This window comes from Amphiprion ocellaris, chromosome 4, assembly GCF_022539595.1.
Source record: "Amphiprion ocellaris isolate individual 3 ecotype Okinawa chromosome 4, ASM2253959v1, whole genome shotgun sequence".
In the NCBI taxonomy this organism is placed as follows: Eukaryota; Metazoa; Chordata; class Actinopteri; family Pomacentridae; genus Amphiprion; species Amphiprion ocellaris.
The window spans coordinates 20,985,194-20,998,908 of NC_072769.1; the positions used below are offsets into that span (position 1 = coordinate 20,985,194).

At 37.3% G+C, this 13,715-nt stretch overlaps 1 long non-coding RNA gene across 1 annotated transcript; it reads right to left on the minus strand.

The window, feature by feature from the left end:
* Window positions 1-3,436: 3,436 nt before the first annotated feature.
* On the minus strand, window positions 3,437-8,466 carry LOC129348680 (uncharacterized). Its single transcript, XR_008601310.1, has 3 exons — window positions 8,330-8,466; window positions 7,335-7,435; window positions 3,437-5,505 (listed from the first exon to the last, which is right to left on the minus strand). It is a non-coding gene; the product is annotated as an uncharacterized LOC129348680 (long non-coding RNA).
* Window positions 8,467-13,715: the final 5,249 nt, after the last annotated feature.

The window sequence follows — 13,715 nt, forward strand, 5'->3', positions numbered from 1 at the left end:
ATTCTTGTTTAATTTTATTTTTTAAATGTTTAATTATCTAAAATATTTCATCTTTAATGTTTCATATTTTTGTTTAAATTTTTTTTTAATTTCATAATTACATTTTGTATCTTCTGTTTAATTATTTAATTAAATATTTTGTCTCTTTAATGTAATTTAATTGCATTTAATGTTTAATTTTCTATTTAAAAGTTTTGTTGTATTATTTTTTTTCCTTTGATTTAATAGCTTTTTTAAAATGTAGTTTATTTCTTTAATTTTTTTTCTGTCAAGATTTTAACCTCAGCCTTAGAAATGAAACAAACCCTTAAATCACAATGAAAATACTTCTGTTGTCACAATCATGAGTTAGTCAATTATTCAATTTATCAATTCAGCTTTATTTGTTTAGCACCTTTCACACAGATGACAAAACTAAACAAGCAAAGACAAAAAAACTATGCTACAACTATGATTAAAACTCAAAAACATTAAAAAAAAAAAAAGATTTAACATCATAATAAAACGTGTCCAGGGGATGGAGGGAGTTTATTGAAGTCTTCTTGGGCTCACATGGCAAATCATTTAAAATATAAACTTGATATTCAGTCTAATGAAACTGGAAACTGCAGAATGACAGAAGAACCAACAATATCTCCTGTTTTCTCCTTTAATGAGTCGACTCTTCTTGTGCTTTCAGACCAAAGAACTACAGACTCTTCACAACCTGCTCAAACTCTTGGTACAGGACCTCACCACACGGGTCAAGAAGGTTTCTGTCTCATTTCTACTCTGAAGATCACCTTCTCCTGCTCAAACTGCTGACAAATGTTTCTGCTGCTCTAAAGTCTGGTCTCCAGAACTTCCTAAAAACTCTCAAAGTCTCTTCTGCTGCAGGTTGCTTTGTAGAACTGTTGCAGAAAACCTCACTAAACCACATGGAGGGGCCTCAAGATAGTCGTCCAAATGAAACCATACAAAAACCAAACTAGTACAACCCAAACGCTAAAGTCTCCTGCAGCCTACCAGAGAACCTCTGAGAACAGAGAATCAGGACAGGAACTCTTACCTTCTGGACAACCAACGATGGTTCACAAACAAGAATACAGAATGTGTCTGATCAAAAACCTCTAAAGACTCACTACAGCCAAGATAAAGACACAACTCAGCTGCACCAAACCCACTAATCACTGCACACACCATGTGCTAACTGTGGCCAAAGAACCACATTTACCAAGGCAACTATCCAGTACAAAGCCCTAAAACACACCAAGAAACACATTAAAGATGATTTTACTGCTGGAAGCTGCAAGCCAACGCCTAAAGAACAAACTAAAGCAATGGAGCCAAACGGTTCAGTGGTGAAGAGAATCAGAGGAAATGTTTGTCTGCAGCTAAATAAAGCAGGAAGACACTGAGCTGCTCAGGTGTTCCTGATAACACCAAGCAGCCACCTGGACAGCCAATAGGAACACAGCTTACTGGAAGTCCAGAGGGCTGGGTTAGTGAAGGAAATTTAGTTTAAAGTTGAAGCAGAAAGTTAACAAAGAAAGTTGAAAACCACCTTCTGATACCTGAAATCTCTTGAGTTTTCACACAAAGAACACCTGAACATGTCAAACTGGTTCCATAGTAGAACCATCATTGTAAAAACGTCATAGTATGGTGTGTTGCTCAAAAAACATTACAACCCGGCTGTCTAGGGTCGCCAAGGAGCAACACAAAAACAGGACAAACGCTGGTTTCCAGGGGGTTAGGCAGCTATTTATTTGAAAGAGTAAGTTTACAACAACACAACATGTGAGCAGAAAAATCACAAAGTCTGTCTTTAGTTCAGCTGAAAATATTAGTTTTTGTCTTTTTTATTGACCAAACTTTTCAGGAAGTAGATGAAGAATAATTAAAGCTCTCATGTAGAAGTCCAACTTATTTTGGATCCTTGTGGAGAGTTTAATCTTAGAGTTTGTAAAGCTGTTGAGTTTTTAGAGTCACATGGATTGTTTTGACATTTAATAACCGAGTCCTGAAATAAAATTACAGTTGTGGATTTCTGTCATTTAGTCTGGACTAAACAAATAACAGCAGCATAAATCTCAAACGTCATTATGAGGACTCTGGATTGAGGTTTCTCACTTGATAATGATCAAAACATGAAATTTAGGTTGGTTTAAAGGAATATTCCACCTTAAATCTTTGAATGTTGACCTAAAAGGTTGGTTTCAGGAAGTATTCCACCTACAAGGTCCTCAAACATCCACCTTAAAGGAACATTCCACCAAAAATCCTTGGACATGCACCTAAAATGTTGGTTTAACCGAGTATTCCATCCAAAATCCTCAAAGAGACCTGAGGGGCCGGTTAAAAGGAATATTCCACCTAAAACCTCAAATATAGACCCAAAAAGGGTGGTTTAGAAAAAATCCTTCAATGTAGACCAAAAAAGTTAGTATGGAGGAATATTCCACCTGAAATGTAGACCTGAGAAGTTGGTTCGGAAGAATATACCATCCTAAACATCCTTAAATGTAGACTAAAAGATGGTTTGGAAGAAAATTCCACCTAAAATCCTCCAATGTAGACCAAAAAATCTTGGTGTAAAGGAGTATTCCACCTTAAATGTAGACCTAAAGGATGGTTTGGAATAATATTCTACTCTAAAATCTTCCAATGTTGACCTAAAAGGTTGATCTGATGGTATATTCTACCTAACATCCTGGAACATTTTACCTAAAAGGTTTAATGGTATATTCCCAGAAGAACCCTTGAACATCAGGCTTAATGGTATATTCCACCCAAAATACTTGTACATACACCAAAAGTCAGTGTAAAGGAAATGTAGACCTAAAAGGATTGTTTAAAGGAATATTTAAACGATTACTTTCATTATTTAATAATCTGTTATCAGTCAGAACCCTGGCAAACTTATTTTCATCAGTTTTTTTAGTGGAAGTCACAAATAAAGGAGCTCTTGGTTTTTCCCAGCGTTACTGAGTTAAAAGCTGCTGTTTCAACACAGAACGTTCACATGCATCCACAAACCTCTCAGCACTCAAACACCCACAGACAGGAGGCCGGCTGGACCGAGGCTCGGCGTCGTCCTCAGACCCACGAGTCGGGGAGTCGGTGAACTTGTTGGTCCGGTTTGAAGGCCTCCGTGTGGTCCAGTAGAAGTCCACGTAGTCGGTGTTGGCTTTGAACTGCAGCGACTGGCCTCCATCAGGTGGACCGGCTCGTCCTCGTAGGACTCCTCCTGTAGCCTTGAGGGAACCACAGGAACATTCAGTAGCTGTTGGAGTTCTTCCTGTCAGGCTCGTGGTAGAACGGCTCTGAAGAATCTTGTACTTGTCTTATCTGGAACAATCTAACAGCCTAAACTGTTAACAGCGGTGTAAAGAAGCAAACACACAGGCATAGATTAGGACTCAAACTAGATTTATTTTAGAAAACAAATCAGCTTAGAGGCATTTGTTCACACTGTGGCTGAATAGGAGGCCGTCCAATCAGATTTGAGGTCTTCACTCTGTAGGTTGTTTGTTTGGTGAGACTCTTGGACCTCCATCAGCTGACGTGGATGTTTGATGGTCTTCCTCTCTAGTGCCAGATGATTCATCCATGAATTCAGCAGCTACAGACTGAAATGAAGCTCATGCTGCAGTTATTGAATTCCTGTTCCAGATCAAATGTTCAGAGCTCACCTTGAATGCAGCCGTCTGCTGTCTGATAGTTTTTCTCATTGTAGTCTTCAATAAAGTCTTTTTCCTCATGTCAGGATGTGGTGAGACTCTTTCTCAGTCTCTGCAGACGTCCCTCATTGTGCATCTCCAGAGAATAAACAGAAAAACTGATCACTGCTTCAGCATCACAAACGCTCTCCAGCATTGAGAGTGTTTTAGGAATTCATTCATTGTGTTGTGAACTTTGAAGGAGCAGAAACTTTACAGCTGCCAAAGATATGAGCTCCAATTCTGGATGTTTTAGGAAATGAAGTTCATCAAATGAACACTTGATTATTGCTGATAATGCTCATTAAATTACTGAAGAAATCCAACATAAAAACCTGTAAACTCTCAGGCAGCTTTTGTTAAAGTTTGTCTATAATTCTATCATCATGTTGTGGAACCAGGACTCTGCAGAAGTTCCTTCAAACAGATACTTGTGTGTTTCTATTTAAGGCCTCAGGTTTGAACGTACAGCAGAGGATTAGAAAGGAGTGATTTTAATATTTAAATCAGTCCAGTAAATGTTTGGTGTGAAAATTATTAAAATTTTGATTTAGATAGATTTGTGTCAAATGATATTGTAGAGTCTCACTTAAATATATCCAAATGAGTTCAGTGTATTTACATTTTATAGAATATTTGATTTCTTAATCTCAATACTGTAGGATCTGACCCTAAATATTATAATAATGATGTCCATTTAAATAATATTTTAGTGCAGAGTCATAAACTTTAATCAGCTAAACTTGCATAATAAATATTACTGTACAATCTTAACCTGAACATTCATATTATTGAGGTAAATTTACATAAATCATGATATTCTAGAGTCTTAACTGGAATATTTCTAACATTAATCTTTTTGTATTGTGCTGATAAACAACAATAACCCGACTTTCAGATAATATTTGTTGTCTGTGATTGAGACTAAATTCCTCCACATTCTGGAACTGGACTGCATTTCCCAAAATGGAAACATGGACAGAATTTAACATTCATGTATCCATGGCAACGCTAAAGTTTCTGCTTCTTACCAAAGTTCACAACACAAGTAAAGATTTTAATGTAAAACTTCAGGGATGACTGCTGACCATAAGTATTCTGATCAATACTTCATGATCACTATCAGGACAGATGTTACAACTCCAGCTGTTGCATTAGACTGCAGTTATTCACAGAGAAATTAAAACATCACATTCCTCATAAAAACTAGATGGGACTTTTATCAAATAAAGTGTTGGTGAATAAACAGTGTAAAAAGTGCAAAGCAGCTCCATTAAATCAGGAGATGTGAGACTTCCACAGCATGGATCACCATCTGCTGTGTTGATTCATAGCTGAATGTCAGAATGAACTGAGATAGAAAAGCTGCTTTGAGCTGCAACATTACGGTCTGACAATCCAACACCATCACAGTTTTCATCTGGTTGTTTTGCTCCAACATGCTGTGAAGTTCAGTTTTTACCTGAATCAATACAGAGATTCTATTTCCAACTAAGACTGGAAGAAAAATTAGAATGTTATGAGGTTATTAATGCAACTAAATCCTTTCAGATGGAAGGATTTACTTCTAAGTTCTAATTCAAGTTTCAGTTGGAGCACATTGCATTCACAAAGAAAAACAGCGAAACCTTCATAGCAACATTTAATAAAGCTAAAGCTTCCCTGTTGGCACATTGGTGGAGTTTGTTACTGAGCATCTGAACCTTAAATCCAGTGAGACGACCATCTTCAGTCGAGGCCAGTCAGAGAACTTCAAGACCTTCCATCGGCTGGACCAGATGTGGCATCATCTCCCTCTGAACATCTGGATGACAGGAGAAAAGACAGAAATCAAACACAGATGACAGAAATACAATTTATTCACTTTCATCATTTTATAAAAGTAGCATGAACTTTATTAAAACTTGACAACATCAGTAATGAAAGTAAATGCTTTTATGTCGTGTTGAAGCTAAATTTAAAGTCAATTTTAATGACAGTTTATCCTGAGAGGAGTGAGAATGGAGCTTTTCTTTCCTTTTTAGAATATTCCCTCAAAATATTCTGTTTATTATTGGCTTTAGAAGCATTTTTCTTTATTTATTTTTAGATACCTCAGACTGATACACTTTGCTGGTTTGCAGATAATTTCATGTACAATGACAATAAAGATCTTCTATTATAACATATTTTGCTAAAACAAGAACTGCAAACCTTCTCAACCATCTCTCAGTCTGCAAAATTCCAACTGCGACCAAGAATTATCTGATGTAGTTATTATTATAATCTTTACTGAACCAGCCCTGGAATTAATAAAAATCTGTATATGGATATGATTTTCTCTGATGAGACCACTATGGAAGCCGTAGTAACAATTAACTATCCTTTGAAGGGAAAGATTAGGTCTTCTTCAGGTGGATAAAAAAAACACGCTCTCCCTTACAAAAAAAAAAAAAACTGCGTACAATAAAGTAAATCTCTTCTGCGCTGCACACATACTACACTTTTGTATAACTCTGGATGTCAGAGTAAAGGCAGACAGATCCACCAATCAGCCACAACATTCTGACCACTGACAGCTGAAGAGAACAGCATCCATCATCTTGTTCTAATGCAACGTTCTGCTGGGAAACCTTGATGTTCATGTGGATGTTTGACATGTACCACCACCTAAACACTGCAGGACAAACAACCCCCTAGTCTCCATGGCAACAGCAGTCCTTGATGCCAGCTGCCTCCCTCAGCAGGACAAACTAAAACTGCTCAGGAGTGGTCCGAGGAACACGACAGAGCTAAGCTGTTCACCTGGGTTCCACACTCCCCACATCCAGATCTGACTGAGCATCTGTGGGATGGTCCAGGATCAGCCTGGTCCAAGTAGGATCCACCCTGCAACCCACAGGATCCACAGAATCCACAGGACATCCCCAGAGGTTCTGATGAACCACTGGGTCAGAGGAGTTTTAGCAGCATAAAGGGACCAACACAGTATTAGTCAGGTGGTCAGAATGTTATACTGTTATATTGTCATGCTGATTATATGATCAGTAAATGCTACCATCAATTATAACGTCCACATTGATCAGGAAAAAAAAACAACTATCAGTTCATTCAGAAACTGTGGGGTTAAACCTAAAAACACAGACCTCAACAGCAGTTTGTTTCAAAGCAGAACACCAGCTGGTTTTCCCTAAAGAAGCTTTCAGAGCAACAATTAAATGACAGTTTCGTTCTCATTAAGTTCAGAGTCAGCCAAAATAATGTACACACATCAGGAAAAGAAAAACTTTTATAAATATTTCATTTGTATAAGTACTTCTACACATATAGATTCCTCTTTCTAAGTTTGATCAAATCATGACAACTCTGTGTCCTGTTGTACGATGTTTTCCCAAAAGATGCCGCTACCCTCATGAATGGAGCATCAACAAGTGACGTCTACAACACAACAGAAATGTCTGGAAGCCAGTGGCCACCACTTTGAGCACCTCTTGTAATTGTAATTGTAATTGATGTCTGAATAACTTTAGTATTGAAATATTTATGCAAGTTTTTCTTTTCCTGATGTGTGTAAACATTATTTTGGCTGACTCTGTATAATGGGTTTCTGACAGGTCACCAGGCAACATCTTTTTATAATAATGACAAACATACCTGCATTCTACAGGAGTGATTTTCCTCATGTGCAGGTAAAGATGTGTGAGGAGCTTAGAGATGACAGGAGCAGGAGTCATCCTCACTAATTCAGCTTCCACCTAGAAACAAAAAGACCACAAACACACACACTGATATACTCTCAAACGTTCAACCTCACAGCCTCAAAATATCTGTTTAGGAAGTGTTGTGTTTCTAAATTCTGCTGAAAGCATTGACAGACATTCTCTTACAAGGTTGTGTAAAAAGCAGCTTGTCCTCTGAGCTACTGAGAAATTTTCCTGAACAAAGTTTCTATGAGTAAATCAGCTCAACAAAAACTAAAGCCTCAGTCAGAGATAACAGGTATCGCAAATTATAATGAACTTTCTTTGTTAACTCAGACTTTCTGTTTCAACCTCACATAAAAAGGGGAGTTTAACTCATCAGGTGACTGAAAATGAACGGCTTGTGCAGTTCTAGATCCAAAAGTAGGATGTTTCAACTCATGTTTTACTACAAATACATGCAGTAATAAATAAACACAATGGCTGGTTGTTAGTTTATTCATTATTAATGTCATTTCATATACTGGATTGAACTTGAGCAGTGGAAGAAATTTAATGAAATTATGGAGATTCAGAGAGATAATGTTGCGCAATGTTAAGTTAAGCGCAGTTTAATTCAAACCAGCTGAATGTTAAACTTCAGTGCAGCTCAACGGGTTTCAGTTAACCTTAAAGTAAAACAACTTTTCTAAAAGCTAAAATACACAGCAGAGAAATACAGGTTGAGAAGGTCATTCTAATAATGAGGACAGCTGTGGCAGCAACTAACACAGGTGTTCAGCGGTAAGTTAGCCACCTGTGTTAATTAGCCCGCTAGCTAACTTAGCCGCTTAGCTAGCTAACGCGTCCGGACCAACTGCTCAAACACGACAAGACACAACTCTTCACAAGTCGCTGACTTAACGTACAACAAAACAACGCCACTGGGTAGAAGTATTATCTTCTTACCGTGTTTTACTCCAAAAACAAGATCAACAGCAGCCAGAGATGCTACCAGACGTTCCGACCATAGATATACATAGACTAGATACGCTAGCGCGCTGTCTTCTATATTGTCTATGGTCTGACCAATCACTGCTCTCTGGCTCCGCCCTCTGAGAATCTTGTTGTCGTTTGGCTCCACACTTGCTGATGACCACTTCCGGTCTCAGAAAATGATAAAACGGACCTTTTTTCGTTTCTGTCTCTTACTGATTTTACTTTCTTGCTATTCTAAATATAAAACGAAAATCAAAGCATTTTTTAAAAAAAAAAAATGTATATCCCTTTTTGATCATGAAAAGGAAAAATGCCTTGTATTTCAATTTTAATTTTTGTATTTTAAAACGAAAATCAAATAACCACTCGTTTTTTGTTTTTCAATACCCGTTTCAGAAGGGAAAATCCAATTACCAGATCCGTACACGGACCCACCACACACACCTTTGACACATTTCCACACATTAGTTGAGGAGCCGCGAAAAACCTGGTCGCCCCAAATTATTTTACATCTGGCGTGAAGCTCCAGCAAACTACAGTCGGATGAAGAGTCCAGCCACTCGTCTGGCCCGGATTCTGCCACCAGCGCGGATGAAGCCGGTCTTATCGAAGGAATTGATCATTCCAGTGACATGTAAGTCTGTATTCATGAGAAGTTGTTTGTTTTGAGTTGGAGAAAAATAAAGAAAGTATAATATACATGGAACGCCGCCGAAAGCATTCCGCGCAAAATACGCATCATACGCATCATTTTTACAAGTCATGTGCTGCGCACAGCTAACGTACCACGTAACTTTTTCTGTGTGCAGCATTTACAATGTTGGGAAGGAGGAGGAGGAGGAAGAGGAGAGAATGGAGGTCTCCTGCTGTCCTGGTATCCCAGCGAGAGGTCGAGGGACAGACCGGCCTCCAGCCAGGAGACGCTGCAGCAGCCGCTCCACCAGCGAGCGCTCCGGGCCAGAGGCGCTCCCTACAGCTGGCTGGAAAACTGAGAAGGAACCTGACGGCTTACCTTCTCTGCCACATTTCCTGCCGAAAAGGAGGCCAGGTGTCCAGCCACCTCTGTCAGAATATGTGGACAGCCCTTCTCCATCAGACCTGTCCAAGTACTTGGACCAGGAGACCATCAAAATACTGTTTCTGATTCAACTCAGTAAAAACGATTTTCTTTTATTTTCAAATGCACTTTTTATGGTCTGACCATGGTTTTGTACATAAAATATGTGTTCATAAGTATCTGGCACACTTAGAAATTTGATAGCACTATTGTAAATAATTTGTTTTGATGTTGATGTCTCTGCAAATTTTGCAGTTTTGTTTATTTTTGTTTTTTTTTACAGGTTACAAAATTGACCATATCTCAAAAAGCAAATTATGTACAGACTCCAAATAAATTTCCTGTGGTTCCAAAGGATATTGTGCAACTTTTTCACATTTACAAATTTGAGGGATACAACTATGCAGTTTCTGTATTTTGAAATATATGTGAAAAAAACTAAAACGATTTTCATTTTTTAAAGTTTATTGCACCTTTAAGCAATTTTTTGTAGTAGTTAAGACATAAGTCAACACATATTATTAGAATTTGGGCTATCAGGGTTATTTTGATGTAAAGCAAATAAAAATACTCCAAAAAATGGCACTACAGCATGTAAAAATGTAAAAATATGTCCTGGCGGACTTGCACAATGGTGGGTTTTAAAGGGTTAAAGAAATATCACTCATTGCCATCATGACAAGTAAAAATATAAAAAATGTAGACAAAAGCCACAATCTGCAGTCTGTGCAATGGTTGAAGCCTCCAGCAGCCTCAGTTAACCAAATCAAATCTTCCAAAGTATTGTAAAATATTTCCCCAGTTGTAAAAAAAAAAACAACAAATAACAACATGGAAGCCTAATTTAGATTTCTATTTTAGCCCAACGTGATTTAGTTTCATCCTTTTTATTTTTTTTTTTTAATGTGACGATTGGCATACAATTGTCTGTCCGTTAGCAACATCACTCAAAAACGGAATAACGGATTTGGATGAAATTTTCAGGGAAGCTCAGAAATGACACAAGGACCAACTGATTAGATTTTGGCAGTGATGTAGCTTATAATCTGTATCCACAGATTTGTTAAAGATTTCTGTATCATTGCAAGATAGCGGCGGCGTCACTGTAACTATGACAACAAGTGAACACTACGTCTGCTGCCTGCTGACGATCACATGATTACAATCCTACTGCATATTGACTACTGCGGACTTATTGGGACTTATCCGTCAGAAATCATACAAGGATTGAGCAGCCTTGGTGGAGTATTGCGCTCTCTGAGTGTTTTTCTTGTTTTCAGTAGGCTGTTTCACAATTTTAAACTATTTTGGCGAATGGCCTGCTGAAGCCTCTTTTTGGCTTAAGTGAAGAACACATTCCTACACAGAACAATAGGTTTTGTCGCAGGAGAAAGAGAATTACTTCACAGCCAGAGAGAGAACAGGAGGAACAATACAGGCTTGTGAGAAACTCATTGTTTAAGGATCCTTTCAGAAAAACAAAAAAATTACAATAAGTTAAAAAAAATCACCTCTAAATTTCAGTTAATTCAAAGACAGGTTTTGATCCTTCAGCAGTCTGATTTAGACCAATCAAGTGGAAGTCTTTCAAAGATACCTTTTCTGAGTGTGAATTTGCCAGGAATTCCTGCCAAGTGAAACACAAAGAGAATTTAATGCTGAAAACTTTTTAAAAGTGCAAATTACCAATTTTATCGGACTCAGATGCTGACTGTTCCATCACTGACATTAGAATTGTGTTAAAACAGACTTTTTTACAGCCATGTGGGCCTCTAAGCAACGTAGATGAAAAATGTGACACAATCCTTCACATGTTTTTAATGCTTTGCTTTTGTAATTTTTTCAATGTGAAATACATTCTGTGACTGCCATTTTGCAGAATCAGTAATGTAACCTCAGGATGGAGGCTGCTGACCTCTAACTACTTTATTCTTAACATGCAGTCCAGAAACGGCAACATAACTGCATTACTGAAATGTGGAGAAGCAATTTGCTTTAAATACTTTATGGCTGCCAATCTTCTCCAGACTGCTGCTCCTTTCAGAACCCATCTTTGAAGTCTGAACGTCACCCAGACAATCAGATGAAAAGTGTTTGTTCCCGCATGTTGCAGTCTCAGAGACTCCAAACAGTCCACGGTTAACTGAAGATGAGTAGAGAACTCTGCTCTAACATTAATGTGTTTGTGCAATTGAGAGAAATGTTTTATGTGTCAATTCATTTATTCAAGAAGGACAATATTCTCCTCCATCAGAGAAGGTCTGACAAATTGATTTCCCAGCAAAATGTAATATTTTATGTCATGAATATCTCTTTTTAAATTTTTTTACACATTTAAAAAACAACAATTAAAGAAATTAGGTAAAATCTTCAGCTTTTTTCCTAAATTCATTATCGTTCAGAAGTTTGGGGTCAGCAATGTCCTTATTTTTGAAAGAAAAGCATTTTTTTTTCATTGAAGATAACATTAAATAAATCAGAAATACAGTCTGGACATTGTTAATGTGGTAAATGAAGGCCCAAAATTAAAGTTACAGAGAGCGAAATCTCCCAACTTTTAGTCTATAGCATCAAGTCAAGCTCCAAATACACCATATTATCCATCATGCAACCTAAAACATCTTTCAATAGTCCCTGGCTGTTAAAAGTTGTGGAAAATGTGTATTTTAATGTTTTAAACTACATTTTTGGAAAAAAAATATTATTCTATTCTATTTATATTTATTCTAGTAATAGGGTAACAGGTTTTCCCTATTTTGTAAAATTGCAAATAATGCCTTCTAAAATCAAATAAAAAACATTAATTTACTGTAAAAAAAATAAAAAATTCATCAAAAAGTTGTATCATTGCAAATTGTAATGCATTCTTTTAGAACATGTGATGTTAAAATTACACCGTTGTCCTGTATTTAAATCACATAAAAACATCATTATTCTACAAATATCTGCCGTTATATATACAATCTTTGAATGTTATACTATTTATTTAGGTTATTCTACATTTTTTTTTCTGCCACCATGTCTGCCACATTTTCACTATTTTTTCAACAGATTGTTTTACGTAATGGAAAGAGACAAAATACACAACCGTTCCGAAGTTTGGGGTCACTTAGAAATGTCCTTATTTTTGAAAGAAAAGCAGTTTTTTTCAGTGAAGATAACATTAAATGAATCAGAAATCCAGTCTAGACATTGTTAATGTGGTAAATGACTATTCTAGCTGGAAACGGCTGATTTTTAATGGAATATCTCCATAGAGGTACAGAGGAACATTTCCAGCAACCATCACTCCTGTGTTCTAATGCTACATTGTGTTAGCTAATGGTGCTGAAAGGCTAATTGATGATTAGAAAACCCCTGTGCAGTTATGTTAGCACATGAATAAAAGTGTGAGTTTTCATGCAAAACATGAAATTGTCTGAGTGACCCCAAACTTTTGAACAGTAGTGTACATTTAAAAGACAACTGAAAGACAATAACTGCACTGCAAATGCATCTAAGTCAGGCACAGTGAGGCTCATACAAACCCAGCAACAAGCATTAAATGAAATACTTTATTAAATCAGACAGCAAATGCTACAAGTGACTCTGCAGCTACATTATTGCTCCAGTGTAATGTAAGAGACTGTCAGGGTGTGCATGCTTTCATACCGAGAGGTCTCAGGCATGGATTGATATTGTTGTTTTCATTTGGCTTGTTGAGAGAGAGTTTTTTTTTTCTTTTCTGATTACTTGGTACACGCCACATTCATAATAGAGCCACAGAATGATCATCATCTGCAGAGGTTTACTATTACAGTTTGCAGCAGAGCAATGATAGTCATCGCTGCACCGCAACATGGTGATGATTCATCCATAAGATAACTTTCAGGAATCGGTGAGAAGAAGATTTATGAAGAAACAAACTCCCCTTTTTCCACTTCACACAGCTCATTGTTAATATTTCATACCGATGCCTGACGTGTGGATATTGAAATTTGGCTCTCTGACTGACACAATGTAAGACAAGTACAATGGAAGGATATCAGTGGGTATGGTGTTGGCAGTGAGGTTCTGATTTAGTTGGTCCGGTTTTTGCACAAAGATGTGGAAGTGAATTCGGCATCTAAAGAGATTTCTGCGACAATTTAGTAATGCATTACTAGTCAAACTGGATGCAGGAGTGGTACTTTGACTTTCTGTCTCTTGTACTCAAACTCCAAAATGCTGGATTCTGTGTCTTTCCATCAGACCATCCTGTTTGCCTCCACAGTCCCACTTGGTGTCATATGGCCTGTGGTTTACTACGGCTAATGTTAG